Below are 12,213 nucleotides of genomic sequence, written 5' to 3'. Positions count from 1 at the left end.
GGACGCGATTAGGCTCCACAGATGGCTACAAGACAGAGATTTGCAACTCCACGCAGAAACAGCTGACACTATTACATGGAACCTTGAGGCCTCACAAACATACTCGGCCAGGTCGGCGTACAAGGCACAGTTCCAAGGAAGGTTAACGTCCGACTTCAAGAAGATAATCTGGAAGACTTGGGCACCCCCTAGGCTCAAGATTTTTGTCTGGCTATTTCTTCGCAACAGGCTATGGTGCAATGACCGACTGCAATGTCGTGGATGGCCAAACGGCTACTTCTGTCAGCTATGCCTACGGAACTTGGAGACATCAGTTCATTTGTTCTGGGAATGCCCCATGACGCTGCAGATTTGGACGCATGCCGCCTCCAGGGCTGGATGCGCCTCTTTGTCCCCTCCCACATGGGCGACGAAGACAGGGTCAGCCGAGAAAATAACCGCAATGATCGGAGCGGCTCAACCGCTTCACCGCAAGGCTACCAAGACGATGATCATACTGATTCTATGGGAGATTTGGAAACACAGGAACGACTGCACCTTCACAAACAAGCAGGCGCATATACAAGCCATAAAATGCGCAATCACGAGAACCGTTGAGCTATGGAGACAAGCTGGAGCATCCTTCTTGGAGCACCCTTTCTGGGAGCCTCCGCGAGGGATCGGCTCTACCCCCCCCCCCCCCCCCCCCCTCTTTCTTTTTAATTTTCTCTCTCATTTTTCTCCTTGATCCGAGGATCGTATCCCCCGCCCTTCTGTAACCGCATTTCTACCAGCTAAGTTCTAATATATGCCAGCATTCCAAGCTGGATCTTTCAAAAAAAAAATCATAATTATGGTTCAGTAATTTTTGCATAAAAAAATGAGGGATGAAATGGTGTTGTAGAGTGAAGAGAAAATCCCACCTTGGAGTTCAATCATGGGTTGAAGACTTTATTTAATTTGTTTTCTTCGTAGATAGGATTAACACTTTGTATTAGCCTTATCCTTCCTTTTTCCCTCTCTGTGCAGGTGGAATACCTTTGAAATTTTGAAATACATACGGTACGGAAACATGTTGGCATTCCTCAAAAACTAATGCTTGCATGCATATGCACCTGCAGATAACTGTAGCAGGTTATGTGGCAAGGTGAGTGTGCCATACCCATTCGGCATTGGCTCGCACAAGTGCTATCTGCCAGGGTTCGTCCTCACATGTGACACAAGCTACAACCCTGCGAGGCTGATGCTTGGCACTCTTCAAGTTGTTGACGTCTCCCTCCACAACAACACCGTGCGAGTCATCAACACCGACCGAGTGCTTGACATCTATGGCGGGGTAGCCGGTGTTAATGGAATTGATTTTGGGATTGGACATGGAGACATGGTGCCCTACTCGTTATCAACTAGCAATGAGCTTATCGTCGTCGGGTGCGGGGTGCAGGCGGCGTTGTCCAGTGCCAACAATAACCATACCATCCTTAGTGGTTGCTCCTCCTTTTGTTCCTCAAACAAGAGTAGAGCCTATGACACAAGGTCATCTCCTAGGATCGACGACAATGGTGAGTACTGCTATGGCAATGGATGCTGCCAGGCCCGCATCTCCATGTCGAGGGACGGCATGCCCAGTGAATTCTGGATTGATTGGATGGACTCCAATAGTGTGTGGGATGAGGAATTGCCGCACTCATACGCGCTCATTGCAGAGGAAGGGTGGTTCAACAAGCGTTGGGTCTACTCCCAGCTTCCATGTTCACTATCAACAAACTATGTTGTTCCTAGGTTGGAGGTTCCAATTGTTCTAGACTGGGAAATCTTGCAGTTGCAATCCATTAACTCACAGGAGCCAGCCAATGTGAGTTGGCATCACCAGTATGCCATGTGTCCCGGCATCTGCAGGAGCAAGAATAGCCTTTGCAAACCAATGATCAGAGGTTACTCATGCCATTGTGGTGAGGGTTACGATGGCAACCCTTACATCACGGATGGATGCAAAGGTTAGCACAGTTAATTTTCTTATTGCTTATCTCTACTACTATATATTTAAATAAACTGAACTAATTTATTCTGCATTCCTTTTTTCTTGTCTCCTCCAGGCGGTGGCCGTAGACAGTTTAAATGTGAGGAACACGACAACAATGTTTTTGCTATATGTATGGTGCATGTAGAACAATAACAATTAACAAGTAACCATACCGTGCATACTTTCAGGTACAAGCGCCATTATAGGAGCTGCTTCTGGAGCTGGAGTCATGCTCTTCTAATTTTCATTGGGTTGTTAATTATGAAGAAACTAAAACACAAGAGGTCAAAAATGTTAAAGCACAAGTTCTTCAAACAAAATCGCGGACAACTATTGCAACAATTGGTATCCCAAAGTTCTGGTATTGCAGAAAGGATGATCATAACTTTGGAAGATCTAGACAAGGCAACACATTGTTTTGATAATGATCTCGTGGTTGGATGTGGAGGACATGGTATTGTTTACAAAGGAATTTTATCGAACCAGCATATTGTAGCAATCAAAAAACCCAAGCACATGGTGCAGAAGGAGATCGACGAGTTTATCAATGAGGTAGCTATCCTATCACAAATCAACCATAGAAATGTTGTTAAACTCTATGGTTGTTGCCTTGAAACTGAAGTCCCAATGTTGGTCTATGAGTTCATATCTAATGGGACCCTTCACGAGCATCTTCATGTAGAAACACCAAAATCATTGTCCTGGGATGACAGGTTGCGGATAGCTATCGAGGTAGTAAAATCCCTAGCATATCTTCACTCCGCTGCTTCAACTCCTATTATCCATAGAGATGTCAAGTGTTCGAACATACTTTTGGATGATACTCTGACAGCAAAGGTAGCAGATTTTGGATCTTCAAGGTACATTCCGATAGATATATCCGGGGTTACCACAAGGGCGCAAGGTACTAGAGGATATTGGGATCCTATGAACTTTTACACAGGTCGACTAACTGAGAAAAGTGATGTTTACAGCTTTGGAGTCGTCCTTGTGGAACTGCTAACTAGGAGGAAACCATTTTCATATTTGTCCTCAAATGACGAGAGTCTTGTTGCACATTTTGTTACCTTGTTTGGAGGAGGGAAATTATCCCAGGTGTTAGATCCACAAGTTATGGAGGAAGGTGGGAAAGAGGTCGAAGAAGTTGCAAGCATCGCGGTATCATGCGTAAAGTTACGTAGAGAGGATCGTCCAACCATGAGGGAAGTGGAGTTGACACTGAAAGGCACATATGTGCCTCGGGAGGACCCTTTAGATAACGCATCTGCATCTACAAAAGTTGAAAGAAACACTAAGGGGTCGACCAGACGGTACAGCATGGAACTTGAGTTCAGATTATCTGCAGAGCACCCTCGATAGTTTTGCATAGTTGAATATGAGCTTGACAAATTAGAAAAGCATATTATTAGTGATTTCATGGCATTTAGCTAGGTTACTTCGCCAAGATTTGTTCCGGCGACAGATTTATTTTGTTGTTATTTAGCTACTTAGTGCAGACAATCTCTTGTTCTGGAACACTCACTACACAAGAAATAATGAAAAGATGTAGCCCTCACTTATTCTCATTCGCTTCAATGTTTGTCTATATATTAGAGGTAAGACACAATATAGTATATACCACGTTTTTCCTGGGAAATAGCCATCACAACCTCTCCTTTACGCTTCCAAGAACTATCGACACACGTTTGTCTATCTACTTTAGACTGCAGGCCTCGACGTTGGTCGTTTGTTCGCCTTGATCGAGGTGGCATTGACGGTACATGTTTTGATGTAACACAGAACTGCATGCTTATCAGAAATTGAAAGCACTATGTATAGTACGGGAAGATGCTTTTACTCAGTTCCAGCACCAACTCCGCCGACAGCATGCAGCTTCGGGAAGGGCTGCTGTCAGGAGGAGATCATCTCTCCGTTCCAGCGCATGAACTTCGACGCGCGGCTCAAATGGTTCGGGCAGAACCGCACGGTGGACGAGAGGTGGAAGAAGACGCGCGTGTACGTCGCGGAGAAGGGGTGGTACGATAAGCAGCGGTTGGTCTTGGAAGAAGCGACGGAGGTTCCGGTTCAACTGGACTGGGTGGTGGAGGTTGCCGGCCGGGGAGCCGGCGGGTGATCACCCCGTTCCGGGTGATGAGTGCCCCTCGTATGTCAACCGAGACGTTTGCAAGAGCAGGAACAGCAACTGCATGCCGGGACGGGAGAGAGGCTACTCTTGCTCCTGTTACACAGGTCACGACGGCAATCATAATAAAGATTCGCTACAATCTTGCCGATATGTCTACAACCCTAGTCCGACTCGGCTCCCATAGACGCCAGGTATGAAATATGTCTACAACCCTAGTCCGACTCGGCTCCCATAGCTGGCTATAAGAGTGACTACCTGGCTACCTAGCTATAAGAGTGACTACCTGGCTACCTAGCTACCTGGCTACCTGTGGCGAGGAGGCGCACCGCCCGGTCTCGTGCGACACGGTGCGGGTGTGGATGGAGAAGAACCGCTCCGACTCGGAGACGGCGCAGTGGGTCCTGGCCAACACGAAGCACTGCCCGGAGTGCCGCCGCCCCATCGAGAAGAACCACGGGTGCATGCACATGACGTGCTCGCCGCCGTGCAAGCACCAGTTCTGCTGGCTCTGCCTGGGCCCCTGGGAGAAGCACGACAGCGGCAACTTCTATAACTGCAACCGCTACAACGAGGCCAGGGCGGAGGGAAATTACACGGAGGAGGAGCTCCGGCGGTCTCAGGCCAAGGCGTCCGTCGACCGCTACCTGCACTACTACGAACGCTGGGCCGCGCACGAGCGGTCTCGGCAGAAGGCGCTCGAGGACGTGGCGGCGCTCGGCAAGGACGGATCGCAGAGGGAGGCTGTCGCCGCCGCGTTCGGGGTGGTGGAAACGGAGCTCGACTTCCTGGAGGAGGCGTTCCGGCAGGTGGCCGAGTGCCGGCGGATGCTGCGGTGGACCTACGCCTTCGGCTACTACCTGGACGACGCGGCCAAGCGCGACCTGTTCGAGGACCTGCAGAGCCAGGCGGACAAGTCGCTGGAGCTCCTGCACGAGTGCGCTGAGAAGGACAGGAAGGACCTCGTCGCCGAGGCGGCCGGCGTCCGCGGCGCGGTAGCGGACAAGTACTTGGAGTTCAGGCCCAAGCTGTCGAGCCTGACGGCCGTGGCGAGGAACCACTTCGAGAACATGGCCAGGGCGTTCCGGGACGGCCTGGCCGAGGTCGAGGTCGACCCGGCCGTAGCCGCCCGCCGGGCTGCCGCCGTCCCTCCTCCGCTGCCGAAAGACGACGACGACTACCACCGCTTCGACGATCTGCGGATGTGAATCGTAGATTGATCAATACATGCAGCACCTGTACAACGTAGTAATTGGCTCAACCGATCATATTCGCTGGGATTTACACCATCGAACTGCACTTGTAAACATGTTTTATCATTTAATAATGAGTTAATTACATTTTCGGGTTATGAGCAGTTTCTTAACATGGCAAACATTTTTTTTAAATACCATAAACATTTTCGTATATAAACATGCAATGAATTGTGTATAATATTCAAAAAAAATACAAAAAGAAAAAGGAAAAACAAAAGAAAGGAAATAAGAACAAAAGAAATGTAGGAAAAAAAGAAAAGGCAGAGCGACCATGGATGGGCCCAAACTGAGGCATGAGGTGGCCAGGCTGCATCCTTTTGACACCTGCAGGTGTCAAATGGGATCTGCCTTCTTCCACCTTCAATGCACAAGTTGATGTTTCCACGTATACCGAGGAAGCCATTTGATGCATCCATTTGCAGTAGCCTTATAGTGTCAGCTATATATATATATATATATATATATATATATATATATATATATATATATATATATATATACTAGCAAAAGAGTCCGTGTGTTGTAACGGGAGAAAAAATACCATATGTTTTTAATTTTTTTATATTCATTTTGATTTATTAAGACAATAAGCTAACTAACTAATATAGTCAGTCGTATCCTATTTTGTTAAAAAATCAACCCATCCATTGTTAATTCCGTCGTGATGAGAAATTGAACGGGACGAGCAAAGCAAAATAAAGAGGCTACGTGAATTGATCAATGGACTGTTATCTGGCGTAGGATTGACGGGAGGAGGCGATGCGTACGAATATATTTTTTGCAGCAAATCATTTTTTCCTTTTATATTGGAGATAAATAATGGAGCGCGGGTTGAATAACAAAATTACAGGGGTTTTTTTATAAAAATGCCGCAGTGGGTTTTCCGACGGAAGCAATAGCCGCTTTATTATTATTAGGTATAGATATATATACCTATATATCTTTACCTAATAATAAAGAGGCTATCACTTTCGTCGGAAAACCCACCGAAATGATTTTACAAAAAAGCCCTTACTGTTTATGACATTAAACTCGTAGTATATATTAAATATTTTTTAAATACTCATATCTTTTAAACCGTAACTCCAATTTTAACATATTATACATAAATTTGATTAGAAAAATATGTAGAATTTAAATATGATATTATTTTATCTGTTAAACGTTTAATAAAAATACTATCTAAGGTGCAATCTTAATAAATAAGTCATTATTCGTCTTTCTTTCATACCGGTACTTATTCGGGTTGGGAATGAACACGTCAACAAAATCAGGATTAGAGATAAAACTGAAGGTCACTTGACTGATTCTTTGTACGTATTAAATCTACATGCAAGCCGTGTTAAAATAGAAGACATGTGAAATTTTGAACTGCATTTTTGTAGGATAAGACCATCTTTATTTGTATCGTAACTATAAATTCTCAAATTATAGACCTTTTTTATAAATTAAAAGTGTGTGCCATGTGAAATTTCTTTCTCCCATTGTAACGCATGGGCCCTTTTGCTAGTATACTAATAAAGCAAATATTGCTTCTGTCGTCCGTCATTTAAACTATCCTCAAAGTTGTAATAAATTATCCATTATGTCATTCATAAGTTATAAAAAACAGTTCGTTTCTTTTAAGAAAGTTCGTTTCTTGCATCGAGCCGGTGACGGTGGATGCAAAGGTACCGTGCATTCAATTTGGTACAATCTTGCCGATAGGAGTTTATCTTAGAAAAAGTCCAATTTAAACATTGAACTTGTATTGGTCGAACGAAATGAACTTGAAATTTAAAATCCCGGTCAATTGTACCCTGAACTATGCAATCCCGGTCTAAATCAAACCCTGACACTGTGTCAAGCGGGTTCGTCTGGTGGGCCGGCCCATTTTATTTTTTTCGTTTTTTTCAAAGGGCACACATCCTTTCCCCGCTGAACCGGCTCACTTCAGTTTTATTTTGTTAAAAAATAAAATAAAATGCATTGTTGGCACAGGTCATGTGCGCAGTGACTTGATCGAGTACTTTTCAGCTGTAAGGGACTGCATGTAAGTAAACTTGGTTTCACCGGAACACACGACATACGAGCAAAGCTAACTAATTCAGATAAGCTGATGCGTGCAAATACAACAAACAACTGGATCGATTTTAGCCTTGATAGTTTGTGCACACACTCCACAATACGCCGCATTTGATCAGTACTGTATAAAAAATTATTTTTTCATTTTTATTTGAGGTGCTTCCTATGTATAAAATAACCAGCGGACTTCACATGTTTTCGAAAATCCGCGAATTTTAATTTCGAAATAATATGGCAACACGCAATAAAACATTTATAATATAAGAGAAAATAAACAGTAACAAGAAAAAAATGTACGTTCATTTGAGAAATGTTCACATATTTCAAAATAATGTCTGAAACATTAAAAAATGTATATAATGTATTAAAAAAAATTAAGTACATGTAAGGCGCGAACTTTTTCAAATCTTTTTTTAAAGGCGTGAAGTTTTGTTCAATTCGCTTTTTCAAGGCAAGATTTTTTTCAATTCATCTTTTTAAGGCGTGTTTTTTTTAATTTGTTTCTTTTGTTATTTCTTTTGTCCATGTTCTTATTTAAGACGTGATCTTTTTCAATTATTTTTTTAATTCGTATGTACAGTGGCGCGTGTACGTACTTACGGTTGCTTACGTCGGCCAGGTTTCAGGTTCAGGTCGCCGCGGGTGTTTTCTTTGTGCAGTTTTAAACAAACAAAAAAACTGCACGTTTTAAAGAAGAAAAAAATGAAAGTGGGCTGGTCCAACGAGAAATAGTACAAATGGCATCAATCCGGGTCATTTTTTGGCAATCCTTGTTTGCCAAATGACGTCAGGGTTAAATTTAGACCGGGATTACATAGTTCAGGGTGCAATCGATCGGGATTTCGACTTTAGGGTTCGTTTCGGCGGGTCTCTACGAATTCAGGGTTTAAAATGGATTTTTTCGGTTTATCTTAATTAATGTGGTGTTAAATTTGTCTCTAGATGTGGACGAGTGCAAGGAGCCAGAAGAATATGGCTGCTACGTCGAGTGCACCAACATGCGAGGAACGTTCCGCTGCCGATGCCCTCAGGGAACTCATGGCAACCACACCGTACCAGGTGATTGCATCAAGTCCGGCACAGGTGGCTATTCTTGTGTAATACTAGTTTTATTTAAGTCTTACAATGGTACTATCTTATTAGAAATGTCACGTGGGATAAATGTGGACGTTACCCTAAAAAAAGTGTGGACGTTAAGCAAAGGTAAACCATAATAAAGATTGTCTTGTTTTAATTAAATGATGATTTCTTAACGGAATTTATCTGGCTATCAAACATAAGGCTAAGAAACTACCCATTGTGTACATCATTATTTACTACTACTAGAAGGGTTGGTCGCGCTTTGCTGCGTCGTTGGTGTTGTTCGGTTTCTTAAAAAAAACGTACTCCTCCAATGCGGCGTGCGTGTGTGTGTTGTTGTGACTGTTGTTGGATGTTGTGGCTATCTATAAAGCAGGGCAAAAGCATTATGACCGTTAAGCAAACGTACTCGGCCGTGTTATCTATAAAGCAGGGCAAAAGCATGTATGGACAAAATTATATACCATATGCAAACATACTGCACATTGAATTTGATAGCCCTAAACTTTGGCATTAACAAAAATTATGTGTGTATATAGGTTCAGGTGCAACCATCGGAATAGGAGTTGCTAGTGGGGCGGGGGCTATCCTTTTGATCATCCTTGTATTTTTCTTCATGCAACAGCTTAAACGCCAAAGGAAACAAATGTTGTAGCAGAAGTTCTTTGAGCAGAATTGTGGGCGACTATTGCAGCAATTGGTATCTCAAAGAGCTGATATTGCAGAAAGAATGATTATATCCTGAGAGGAGCTAGAGAAGGCAACAAACAATTTCGACAAAACTCGAGAGCTTGGTGGCGGTGGACATGGTATCATCTACAAAGAAATTTTATCAGACCTCCATGTTGTAGCCATCAAGAAACCAAAGATGGTGATTCAAAAAGAGATTGATGAGTTCATCAATGAGGTTGCTATCCTATCACAAATCAACATAGAAATGTTGTAAAACTCTATGGTTGCTGCCTTGAAACAGAAGTCCCAATGTTGCTCTATGAGTTCATCTCCAATGGAACTCTGTATAGTCATTCGCACACCCATGAACCTGAATCATTATCATGGGACGATAGGTTGCGAATAGCAACTGAGACAGCCAAGTCACTAGCCTATCTTCATATTTTATTTTTATTTTTAGAAAAGGAGGATATACCCCCGGCCTCTGCATCTAGACGATGCATACAACCATTTTATTAATTATTCACACAGACCATACAAAGTAATACATAAGTTAGCCTGAAGCCACCATCTAGGCAACACATGTTGCTACTCCTATTCCTTGATGAAGGTGTGCTGAATATCTGGGTCAAATACCAAACAGATATCGCACCAAATCCTAACATCTATAGTCTGATGCTCCAGCCCAGCCACCACTGAAACTGGATCCCAAACTGGTCCGGCGCAGAGGCCGCCTCCACCATCTACCACCGTACCCTCTCCAGAGCTAGAACAAACGCATCATCCTTGCGAGGTCTGTCGTCGACGCCACCACGGTGCCAGACAGCGCCACCATCCTGCACGTATCCGCCTACACGTGTCTGTCGACGAACCACCACAGCGCCATGCCGCCGGGCTACACCGTATGGCTCACGGTAGATCAAACACCGCTCCTCCTCTTGTCCCGTCCACCCAACACGTACTCCAAAACGATGCCCTCAGGAGGGAAACGACATCGAAGATGCCATCATCGTCCGACCGGTAGATCCAGATCTAAGGTTTCCCTTGGAGCATCACGAGTGAGGTGCCACGACATGCAACAACGATGTCATGGGCTGGTAACGTCGTCCTAGATGCCGCCATCGTCCGCCATGACCGAGGTCGGCGCGGTTTTCACGGAAGTCGCGACCCCCCGATCTCGTGGTTGGATGGAACCGAGGGAGGCACGTCATGTAGAGGAAGACCGCCGTCGGCATGCCGGCAGGGGCCTCCAGCCGCCACACACCGATCCTCCTCGCGCCACCGGCCGAAGAAGTCCAAGCCGTGACGGATCTGGGCAGGACACGCCAGATTCGCAGCCCTCGATGACCGCCCTTGCGCGCAGCCGCTGCCCTCGCCGGATGGAGCGCCTCACCGCCGCCATCCAACCTGACCACGGCCAGCCATGGGGCCACGAACGCCGTCGCACATCAGGTCCGCCGCCCTGACCACCGCCCCCGTCTTCCCCGTGCGCAACGGCCCCTCCGCCTCGCTGGGGCTCCGCGGCACCACCCGCCCTGGCTCTAAGGCGCAGGGCCCGCCGCCACCGCGGCCCTTGCCGGAGGCTGCGGCGGTCGGGGAAGGAGGGAGAAGCTCTGGAGGCTAGGGTTTCGGGGGCCCCTAGCGTCGCCCGAGGGGAGGCGGCGCGAGGGGGTACGAGGGGGTCTCCAATTGCCAATTATGCGTATCAATACCTATTATCCATAGGGATATCAAGTCTGCTAACGTACTTTTGGATGATACGCTAGCAGCAAAGTTAGCAGATTTTGAAGCATCAAGGTACGTTCCGGTGGATAAAACAGGTGTAACAACAATAGTAAAGGCACAAGAGGATATTTGGACCCTATGTATCTTAGCACAGGGAGGCTCACAGAGAAAAGTGATGTTTACAGCTTTGGTGTCATGCTTCTAGAATTGTTAACTAGAAAGAAGCCATTCTCATATTTGTCTTCTGAAGGAGATGGCCTTGTTGGGCATTTTACAACCTTGTTTGCAGAAGGCAATTTGTCACAGATACTAGATTCACAAGTTGTGGATGGGGGAGGCAAAGAAGTAGAGGAAGTGGCCAAGCTTGCATTAGCATGCCTAAAATTAACAACAGAGAATCGTCCAACCATGAGAGATGTGGAGTTGACATTGGAAGGTCTTCAAGCATCCAAGAGGAATATTTTAGATAATGTATTGGTGGAGGACGATGGTACTTCAATGAGTGGCCCAACTAATACAGGGCATCCCAATATAAAAGAATCAAGCAGACAATATACTATGGAAGAAGAGTTCTTGTTATCCTCAAGGTATCCTCGGTAGTTTTTAAAAAAGTTGATTAAAAAATATTGTAGCCCTCTCTTTGTTTTCATGGCATTATTTGTAGCAGGTCTAGCCTTCTACAGTAAAAGAGGAAGAGTTCTCGTTGTACTAATTAACGAAGAAGATTTCAGATTTGTAAATCATGGTTGGATATGATCAAGTGTATAATGGCTTGGTATCCCTGGTGGTCGCATCGAGACGCAACCTCTGTCGAATCTTCCACTTGCTCTGAAAAAGTGGGGACATTTTGAATTGTTCATTGACGTAGAATAGTAAGGAGAATTTCTAAAAATATATCCATATTGACCATGGGCGAGTAAATTGAACTCCTGCTTTTGTCATCTTTTTCAAAAACAAAGTTCAAATATATTCTCATAATTTTCTCCCCTCGCTATTACAAATTAATGCAAGATTATAAGTATTTGGGTTATAAATCCAACTAATCTACTTACGTCATCGCCTAGTTTCATTCAAGACATCTTGAGGAAAAGAATTGAGTTTTTCTTTGTAATTAATGCAAGAATTTTTTTTCTCTTTGGAATAAACTGATTATTTATGGGCGACGCTACCCGCCCGCCAATTGTAAAGCAAAAAATATAGACCACCTCGTCGGCCAATAGATCGTTGATGGAAAATACATCTCTCGTCCGGACCTTTAGTCCCGATCAGGTATGGACCCGGGACTAATGTGAGCC

The 12,213-nt window shown here is 44.8% G+C and overlaps 2 pseudogenes; both read left to right on the top strand.

Annotated features, from left to right (window-relative positions):
• The first annotated feature begins 252 nt into the window (after nucleotides 1–252).
• Nucleotides 253–3,358, top strand: LOC123397109 (annotated as a pseudogene).
• A 451-nt stretch (nucleotides 3,359–3,809) lies between these two features.
• Nucleotides 3,810–11,518, top strand: LOC123397107 (annotated as a pseudogene).
• The last annotated feature ends 695 nt before the right edge of the window (nucleotides 11,519–12,213 follow it).

This window comes from Hordeum vulgare, chromosome 5H (genome assembly GCF_904849725.1).
Source record: "Hordeum vulgare subsp. vulgare chromosome 5H, MorexV3_pseudomolecules_assembly, whole genome shotgun sequence".
Lineage (NCBI taxonomy): Eukaryota > Viridiplantae > Streptophyta > Magnoliopsida > Poales > Poaceae > Hordeum > Hordeum vulgare.
Note: the sequence above shows the minus strand (reverse complement) of the source record. Positions and strands in the feature narration are given on the sequence as shown.